Source organism: Lytechinus variegatus, chromosome 1, assembly GCF_018143015.1.
Source record: "Lytechinus variegatus isolate NC3 chromosome 1, Lvar_3.0, whole genome shotgun sequence".
In the NCBI taxonomy this organism is placed as follows: domain Eukaryota; kingdom Metazoa; phylum Echinodermata; class Echinoidea; order Temnopleuroida; family Toxopneustidae; genus Lytechinus; species Lytechinus variegatus.
The window spans coordinates 91,396,542-91,407,236 of NC_054740.1; the positions used below are offsets into that span (position 1 = coordinate 91,396,542).

The 10,695-nt window shown below is 33.7% G+C and overlaps 1 long non-coding RNA gene across 1 annotated transcript; it reads right to left on the minus strand.

Moving 5' to 3' along the window:
- Window positions 1–235: 235 nt before the first annotated feature.
- Window positions 236–9,558, minus strand: LOC121406588. Its single transcript, XR_005968829.1, has 2 exons — window positions 9,270–9,558; window positions 236–429 (listed from the first exon to the last, which is right to left on the minus strand). It is a non-coding gene; the product is annotated as an uncharacterized LOC121406588 (long non-coding RNA).
- Between the last annotated feature and the right edge of the window lie 1,137 nt (window positions 9,559–10,695).

Here is a 10,695-nt window from a genome sequence, read left to right on the forward strand (position 1 = left end):
TCATAAACTTTTTCACCCTAATCTCACATGATAATCTCTTTCTGTTCTTGCCAAAAAAAATCCACCTATAGTTCATGCAACATTCTTTACCTTGTCTTTTTTTTGCTTTTCATCTTTCTCTTGACATTTATCCAATGATACATTATCATCCCTTCTATATTTTTTTATTCATATTTCCTTTCTTTTCTCCTTTCCAATATTATCCTCTATTCTTTCTTCTTATCTGGTCTTCTCCTTCCTTTACATTTTCATATCATTTTACTTTTTTTTTTCATTTTATAACTTTGTGTCCTCTCTCTTCTCTGTATATTTCCCTTCCTTTTTATTCTTTTTCCCTCTCTTTAATTTTCTCTTTTCTTACCTTCTTGTATTTTGTCTCTCCTCTATGATCTGCCTGTTCAGCTCCTCTATCTGGTGAGCCATTTGCTCCTGCAAATATTAAATAGCAAAATACAAATTATCAAATGCCATTTCCACACAGGAATTAGGAAAAATACATATTCATATAAATAAGATGAAAGACCTTGACTGCACATTCGTGCAAATATTTTTGTATAATTAGATTGCAGCGAGCATTCTATTTGTACACTTCCACCAGCAAAAATACTAAAATGTGATTATTATTACTGAAATTATTATGACTCTAATATGTGACTATTATAAATAAAATAGCATAATGTTCTTAATACCAATGCACTAAACATCAGAAATACTTATTACAGGCTAGTCAATAATCAGATCGCAATAATTTAATTATCCTTTCAGAAAACCAGTTTTTGTTCTCTTGAAGAATATCACACTACAAGATAACACTGGCCACATAGGCTTACATGTTGAGCCTATTGCAGCAAAAGCAAACTATCAATATCATGTCTTCTCCTCCCCCCCCCCCCCCCCCCCGCATCACCACCCTCATCTCCCGCACTCAATATACAGTAACAGGAAATAATTCATAAGCACAACGTCACAGCTACCCACATAGCTACAAATGCTGAATAAGAAATATTGACCATTCTTCCTCTCATTAATTGATTATGTGTTAACATATCCAAGTTCCTTCAGATAGCATCACACGTTACCGTCCATTTCATAATTCAATTATTAATCTGACCTTATGGAACATTCAAGGATATATGATACATCCTGCAGTAAAAAATAGACAAAGATATGCAAGCAGTAATGGATGTAAAGATTTTAACATGGAATATTCATGGTTTTATTAGAACCTGAATCGATTCATGGCCTTGCTTGCGATGGCAAGAAATAGTGTACTTTGCCTACGCCAATAATGGTCTTCAAATATAGTGAAGACATGGAATCTTTTGTTTTTAATTATCCCATAATCTATTAATGTACAATATTAATTGATACAATGTAAGACATCCCACTCTTTTTCCTTACTATTTCTTCATCATATTCCCTAACCCCCACCCCCTCTTTTCCATCCCTCTAGATTACTAATATCCTGCCAATATAACCCATCAAACAAGTGGATTATAATTTTCTTATAAAGAATGAACTTTTAACCGAAAGCATCTCCATCATCTCTATAAATATTCAGGCTATAGCTATAGATAGCCCAGGAAATAAATGAAGCTTTCCCTATCCGTTTAATATATCTGCGATAATCATCTTGTGGTTGTGAACTGATTGTGTCTTAATAGTTTGTTTAGATTCTTCCAAAAGGAGTGGATAATTTTGTTTTGTATTATTGGGTATACCATACTAACTTGAAATAAAAATTATATATATATAGGCCTGTATGTATTTCACCAAGTTCGTATATGCAAACTATATAAAAGAACACAAAACCTGTGGAAACATTGAAGAAGAAAGTGTAAAAGCTAAAAAAAATTCTTGAGGAAGGTTCAAAGTTGAAGTTCTACATATATAGTTGAAGAGAAGTTACCCTGTCGATGATTATTTCCCCCACTTAATTCTGAAGTGAGATAATACTTTACCTGACTTGTAGACATGTTGTCAAATAATCAAGAATGGCATCCAAACTAAAAATATGACATCCTTCCATGCAAGCAAATCAAATTTCAAACTTCCCATATTTCAACTAAGTAGCTGAAGTTCATGTTTCATTCTTGCTCATCTATTCTGAAGTCTGCTTTTTTTTTCTTTTCAAATCCTCTGAGCAAAATTTAAGAAATATGGCAATTAAGTCTAAACCAAAAGTTCACATCAGATAAGGGTAATCATTGTATATGCTCCAAATCTTAAGTTTTTAAGTATTTCACAAATGATTCTCATATTCCCTGCAAGTGTTTCCATTACCACGATTACAAAGCTTTAATAATTGAGGCCACAGAATACTCCATGGTTGGAGTTTGATGAAAACATTGAACAAAAACTCGAAAGTTACATCGTCAGAATGACATCAGTTCTTGGACTGCTTCATTCATAACCCATACTCACTGTGAATAGCAAGCGAGATTAAATGTATTTCAGGTGTTGGAAAAGCATGTCGAACAATTCACACCACAAAGTCTTCAATTCTGATCTCAGAGAAAAGTTTGCATGAATGGTCTATTATTAACTGATGATAACACTTCCAATATAGTAGTACTTTGGGTAACACAAGTTTATCAGTTGACATATTCTAAAAAGATCCAAAGACCGAACTAAACTGTGCACAGTCCTCAAGTGAAGTTGTTTATCACAAGTGCTTTGAGGCCTGGACCATGAAGAAAGTTTGTGATGGAACTTGAGCTGGAAAAGAAGCCGAATGTACCCAACTCGCCTTACCAGGCAGGCATGCAAAAGTAAATAGTAGAAATAGCAGCTTAAGTTTACATTGAAAGCAATTTGATAGCAATTTGATAGAAACTTTGCCCCTTGGCAATAGAGCTGTTACATGGCATTGGCCTTTACAGATATTCACAATAGAATCTAATGCGCTTCTGACAAGTGCATGACCTGTTCATATCTGAAAGATTATCCACTGTATAGTACAATTACAACCCAATCAATACAATGTTGAAACAATGGGAAAACTCATAATCTAAAATTCATTTTGACGGAAATGTTTCAAAGAAAAAAGGGATCATAAACATCAATATTTAGGGGGTTTATGAACGTCAACAGTACTCTTATTATTATTATTCAAATAGACACTGATAAGACATTGATGTAGGCTAACTGAATCAAGAAATTACTGTAAAATATGATGTGTTTTTTATGATTTAATGTTTATGTGTTAGACTAGAAGGGCAAATTTTAAATAGTAGCTCAACGAAATTCCCTCTTTTCATATGAACATCTTAAAAGAATCAATGGTCTGAAATTTACTTCATTTACATTTCAAATATGAATAAAATCCTAACTACAAATGAATACCAATACTCAATGTTAAAAAAAAATAAGTCATTGTCATTTTTCGTTATTATGACAAATCTAAAAAAAGAGTAACTTTCCATCAGAAGCACTGCATCCCCCCCCCCCCCTACCACTGCCCTATCTAGAAGACACTATAGGAGACCATGGAGGTGAAAAAAGGACTGTAAGAGAATTCACGGACTGACATTAACTATGATGAAAAAACAATTCATTTTTTCTGTTAAAGTTAAATTAATATAATTAAACTTGCTAAAATCAGGAGTTATGTTTGAAATTTAAGTATGAAATGGCCCAGGTTTGAAAAGAATTCTGCCTTGGAGGAACGTGGAGTTATGTGTCACTCAGCAGCATGTATGTCTAGGGTTGGGTAGTAAATACAATACCTAGGGATTTACCCAAACTACATTTAATATCTCATGAAAAGAATAACGTCTGGGAAACCTCAATGTCTCCATTCAATTATGAGGGTGTATATGGGAAGGTCCTTAGGTTGAAACAAGAATTTCAGGATTGTATGTGTTGATATGTCAGGTATGCATTCCAAATTATGTTTCTTTTGATGTTATCAAACTGCACATAACATTTTTTGTTATGATGCATTTTTTATGGAGGTCAATAAAGACCTTCCAGGGGCCCATTGCCTAAAACTTTTTACCTGAGAAAACTCAGGTTGTTTTTAGCGGAGTTTTTGCCCCGTGTTAAAGTCAATGGCAGAAATCAGACTAACCTTAGTTTTCAGTTTTTACCAGAGTTTTCTCAGGTAAAAAGTTTTATGCAACAGCCCTCAGGTCTGTGTTTGGAAACATTTATTTCTGTTCCTGAGTTCAAACTGTCCATGAAGGAAAAATGTTTCAAGAAAGGGTTCCATTTTTGAGAAGCCCCCCCCAAAAAAAAAAAAAAAATTGAAAGAAATGAAAAATTATAAAATGTATGACAAGAAATAACAAATTTGTTCAAATACTGTATGAGTACAGTAAATCTAAAATCCAAATACTTGTTTAAAGTTCTCCAAATATAACTTTCTTGCTCCTTTAAATCACTTTGTAATTTATCTCAAATCAAACTTGTTTTTGATCTTTCTGTTACTTCTTACCATCTTCTCTCTCTTTTTTTCCTACATCACTCACTCTCTGTCTATTTCTATCTGTCATTCATTTATTCATAAATTTCATTCATTCATTGAATCATTCATTCACTCACTCATTCATTCATCCATTCATTCATTCATTCATTTCTTCATTCTTCATTCATTCCTTCATTCATTCATTCATTCAGAGTGTCCTGTGATCGGTGTAACAGCCACTTTAACTATTCATGTTCATCATGACACAGTACACTGGCATTCAATAAAGCAATCTAGGTTACCCTTAGGCCATACCAGACTGCCCTGTATACAGATGTACAAGGGACAACTTGATTAACGAGATTGATATTGAGCTTCAGATCTGCATAAACCCTCAACAAATCGTCCTTTCCAAATATTGTTTCAACCTGTGTATAATGTAGCTGTACAGAACATATTGCTGATAAAGTCTGAGCAATACATATTTTTTCAGAAAATCAACATATTGTAATCTATTTTTTCATATATAATTACTTTATAGCTGTGATTAAATATTCCATACAGCTGCATAAACAGGAGAAATAAAGAAAATTACAACTTTGGGAAGATATGAATAAATCTGATACTGTTGTTTTTAAAATGATAAAAAGCTCAATGTCTTATAGGATGATCATTAATGTAAGTAAATCATAATCATCTTAGAACAATTACCTCATGTCATATGGAGATTAAGACACTCAGACGTTATTTATGAGTATCTTATCCCGTCAGATGGTCCCTCTTAATCCAAAGGGGATTAGTCTCATTTCCTAATGTTACACAGGATTGTCTTGCTGTCACAGGCTCTACTTTTTATTTTATTTACTTGTCAATTTTCTACCATGTGTTCTTGTCTAACTGCTGCTAATGATCCTTCGCTTTAATGAATTAATTACTTCCAGTCAAAACACTATGCTCAACCCTAAAACCCCAAATCTGCAATTCACTCAACATTCTACTAGTATACTATGTAAGCAGAAAAAAGGGGTGCCAAGAACCTTTCAAGTAAATCTTAATTAAAACAAAGGCTTGAAATTTGAAGTTGACTGTATGTTTTTCCAAGAAATGTTATTTGATTTGTTCATTATCACATTTTTTTTCTGGAAGGGTTGCAGAACAAAATTTATAACATTAGGTCTGGAAGGGTTGCAGAACAAAATTTATAACATTTTGCAGAACAAAATTTATAACATTAGGTCAATAAAGAGTTCTTTCTCAATAAAGAGTAATTTAAATAATTTATCACTTTCTTGCATTTAGGTAAGAAATTGACTGATATATATAATTTGTTATCTGTCTTAACAGAAATTCACTGTACAAGTTGTTTCACATGTACCTTTTTAGTGAAATAAATTGTATGAGCAAACCAAATTAACCAAAATTTGAAGATTTAAATCCATAGAAACCCTTTCGAAACTAAGTGCTATATTTTTTCATTTCACTACTCACTTTTTGTCATGTTCTTGTATCTCATTAAAGGAAACATGTTAGTACCACTTTGGCAAAAAGACAAAATATTGTACACCAGGAGGAAATGTGATTCATAAATGTTCCTTTACATGGGATGAGTACAAAATTTATTTTATTTTTTCTGAGGATTTGACTTGGAGATTCAAAGACATAAATCATAGATGGAGCTTTATCAAAAGGCTTCATACAAATTCTTTCATTTAGTAAGACTTGAATCATATATTAAACCTCAAGAGAAATAAAAAAAAACAAATTACTGGTCTAAAAATCATATTAATTTTGATACATGAATTTTTTTATATATTTTCATTCAAAATAAAATGAACACTGTAGGTGATTAATACCCTAGCCTACACTGTTACCATGGCAACAGTTTCCAACACATGGAAACAAATAGGTCTTGCCCATCTTTACCGTATGAGCAAAATATCATGAGAATTTGTTAAAAACTGAATTAGTTCCAACTGCAAGATTTTTGCCTAATTTTTGACATACATGTTGTTACCATGGCAACATAATTTACGAAACACGCAAAAAAAATGTGTCTTGAACATCCTCACCCCAATACCAACATGTGTTCCAAGTTTCATCAGAATTGGGTAAAAAACAGAGGAAGTAGTTCGATGCACAAGATATGCAACTGACTGACCAACCATACACTAATTCCTATACCCCCATCAAACTTAGTATTGTGGGGGTGGGGGGGGTTCCGGGTGTCTGGTTGTCTTTTATATTTCTGAATGCCATGTGCAAGTGTCTATTTCTTTTTCTATTGCTTTGTTTTATATTTTGAACATGTTAATATGTACATATTTAAGAAAATTCCTATGTAAATTTTATTACCTTTGGGAATAACCATGATAGGCCTGTGGCCTTTGTCAATTCCCACCACATTATGATTCCGAACTGAATGTTTCATTTTAATGTTTTATTATTATATATATCTATCTGCATATGAATTAGTACTTGTGTTTTTAATCAGATGTGGAAATGAATTTGAATTTAATTTAATTGAAAGATAAGCAAATAAGATGTGTGGATGTGGATCTGTACATATCACATTAAAGTTCACTAACCCTCTGTCTCAGCTAGCACTCAACAGGTGTGTCTTCACCATGTCTCATTCAATTATATAGTGATTAGAGAGTGACTCGTTACTCTGGTGGCAATGAGATTGATTCTAATTGTACAGTTAGATTCATCAGTCCTCTATTCATATTATCCTTCAGAGTCTGACCCCCATTCTCGGTATACTTCTTGAACTGGTTTCCAATAAACAAAAATTAGGAAAACAGTTTAGAAGATTGCTTTGTAATATTGCATTCTCATCATCTCCTGAACTGGTTTTCAGAACCACTTCACGTAAAGCAGTCATGTGCTAGGGGGACGGTCTCAGTTGGGCCACAAGTAGATATTCTGCACACAGCTTGTGGAATAGCATGCCCAACATGACAGTGTGAAGATCGTTTCCCGAAGAATGGGTGTGTTCTCACCTATGTCTAAACCAGTATGGAGAGGCAAAGCAGTCTTGAAAACCACATTGCCTGGTGGTTTTCTAAACTGGTTGGGAATACCACTTAAGATTACTTCCAACGCTACTTTGAACGTTCCCATTACACGATAAACTCGGTTCCACTAAACTGGTTTCCATTAAACTAGTTTTATGACTGTATTAAGAGAAGGTCTCTGTCATTCTAGTTTTCAGGAAAAAATACAAGAATTTCCTCCACATTTGTTCCCTAAAACAAGGTTAAATTGATGCTTTCTTTATTATTTATCAATTTCTTTTTCTTTTCTCGTCTCGTTTTCATTTTTTCTTTTAACTTGAGAAGCATGTCAAAGACAATTCACAAAGATACATGAATAAATCAACATCTTGAAACTCCAAGACTTAACAGATTGGATTGGGATGTGACTGAAGTGCAACATGATGATAATCATGACAAAGTTTTTCAGCTCTCCATGATAAGACAAGAAACATTAACTGATTTAATTTGATTCATGTCAGGGATTCCAGGTGCTTCCTTAATAACTTGGCAAAGGAAACCAAAGGAAACCTTTCTCTATACTACTTTCATGTTTCTTGTATTAAAGTGAAGTTCTGCAAAGGATCACCAAAACTTGATGATGTGGCAATTATTTTCTTGCTGTCCCCAGGAGAATGTTCTCATGGAACATGTCTGCCCATCTTTTATGGACAAAGTTTCGGGTCTATACATGCAAGTATTTAACTTGGAGAAACAAAAAAACTTGCTATGCATAATTTCCCGATACGTCATTCTGGGTGGCCACTAGCCTTGCCACACCTGAAAATCAGAAACTGGCCATCGCCATCTCAATGCAATCAGTGGGCAACACCAACGCCTTTACACAGTCGAAGCTATTTTCAACTCCTTAGGCTTCCTGCCCTCCTCGTTTAGGCCATGATTTAGCATAAGACCATCTGATTAAACATACTATATTAAGCTCACCGTTCAGGGTACCTACCAAAGCTTATAACATTACACCCATCTAATCAAATTGCTGCTTAATTTGTTGAACGATGGCGGGAGAGAGGCTACTTTAATAGGTTTAATTGGTTCATTTGACATGTTGGTGAATCACAAGATGAAAGGAATGAAAGAAAACACGAAAGAGCATGTGAGAAAACATGGGTGGTAATTCATCTCCTTTAAAAGGGCAAAGTATTGAAGAAAGTATATTGAATTGAAAAAAAGAAGTCTTAATCACTGTTCTATATAAAGAGAAAAGAAAAGATGATCACAGCCGATTGGATAATTGGAAGAGGAAAGATGCGGAGAGTTAAAAGGAAAGTAAAATGATAGATAAAAATTAAGGACGGATATGATACATAAGATGAAATTGGAAGTATGCAGCAGAAAAAAATAATGACATAGAAATGAATACACATGAATGAAAAAAATGAAATATTTAGATAAATATATGAAATTGATAAAAATGGATAATGGAAGAATAAGAGCCGCAAAGAAACAGGAAAAGAACAAATCAACAGAGCAAGAAAGCTAATCGCACAGATTTTACCAAAATGAAGCAGAAGTCTGTAATTTGAAATTTGTTTAATTGAAAACATATCGTACAAATTACATTAAATTAAGCAGAATAATGGCCACATACTGTTTGGATAATAGCTTCAGTCTCTATGGAGTCCAATTACTTTAACACTTAATAGGGCAGTAATTAGCTTATCATGACTCAATACAATACTAGTAACATAGGTGCATCTTCGGAAACCTGATCATAATACTGTCATGGGCATTTACTGGCCAACAACCTCAGTATTACATAATCATAAAATACATGTTGGGGGGAAACATAAACCAGATACACTCACCCAAACCCATCCTGTTTTCATCTTATTCCCTGTAGCAAGGTTCATGATGCCAATGTTGTTTGAAGCCATTCTAAGTCAGAGCTGAAGTATGAATTCGAAGATTGTTTGGTCTACTGTTTCATCAAAGATACCATAGGGTAGTCTCTAAGTCAGTCTGTAGAAATTTCTACATTTTCATCATATTTATTTCATTACTATCCAGCTCCTAGAGAAAGAGTGTCATTGACATGAATTCTTAATATTTCTTCCGAAAGTTCCTTCTCCAAAACTAAATGACTTCCAAGTTCTAAGGACAAAGATAAACAAGTAGGAACATCTTCAAGTCAAAAGTAAGATCATTTCCTCCTTCTAACATCACTGACAAAGCATTATGTTCACTAAATGGATATCTTCAAGCTAATCATTCATATGTTATATGGCAATTGTTATGTCTTCAAAGAGCAATATATCTTAACGAGATGACCGAAGCATGATTTGAATCCACATACACAATCTGTTCATCACATCCAAATGAATCTCCTTTTTCTGGATGAAATTATCTTGTCCATCTATTAGTTGTCTTCCACAAGGTTTTCTGAGCTGCTCATGCTATTTCTGTGACTTCTAATATAGGATCTTACAGACAATACACTTAAGTCTATGGTTTTGAAATTTTCCAATTTATCCAATACAGAGACTTGTATTAGTTGTAACCAATACATTTCTATAATGTAGTAGAATTAACATCATGCAACTTTATTATTGCAGCCTCCATGAACCTTCACTCATTGCCACTGGCGAATTCTGTTGACAGAAGTTCAACAACTTGAACCCTAAAAATGATGGATTAGTATGGACAGCCCAACTGGATACTACAAAGAACTCATTCCCTGAACCATACTAAAATGGTTTCTAAAATCTAAACTCCATGTAATTAAAGCTGTAAGTTTTTTGCAGTTTGGCACTGAACTCTGTTTCGCACAACAGAATGATGACACGGTCTCTAATATGTAATCATCATCATGCTCATGTGAGGTTTACACCTGAATCTAATCTTATGCACTATGTTGCCAACTTGTCTGCTGATGTATGATAATTACTCACAAATTACTCTTGTCAAACACTGATTGTAGTAATAGTTTATTACACTCCTCATCCATGAAATGCTTCAAGTGATTTCCTTGCCGGTATGAACTTTGCATTCGAATGTGGTAATCATCTCAAATATCCATGATTTTGGCAGAAGCATGAGTTGAATCCATGGCAACACAAGACTCTGACTCAGCGCATCTTCAGCTGAAGTATAATAACATTATCCATCCCATCAGATATGACGTAAACATGTAGATTTCTTGTGTACCTAACCAATGGTCAAACCTTCACTGATCAGCACTCAATCCAAATTATAAAAACCATCCATAAATAATTCATAGAACAAATGGTTGTG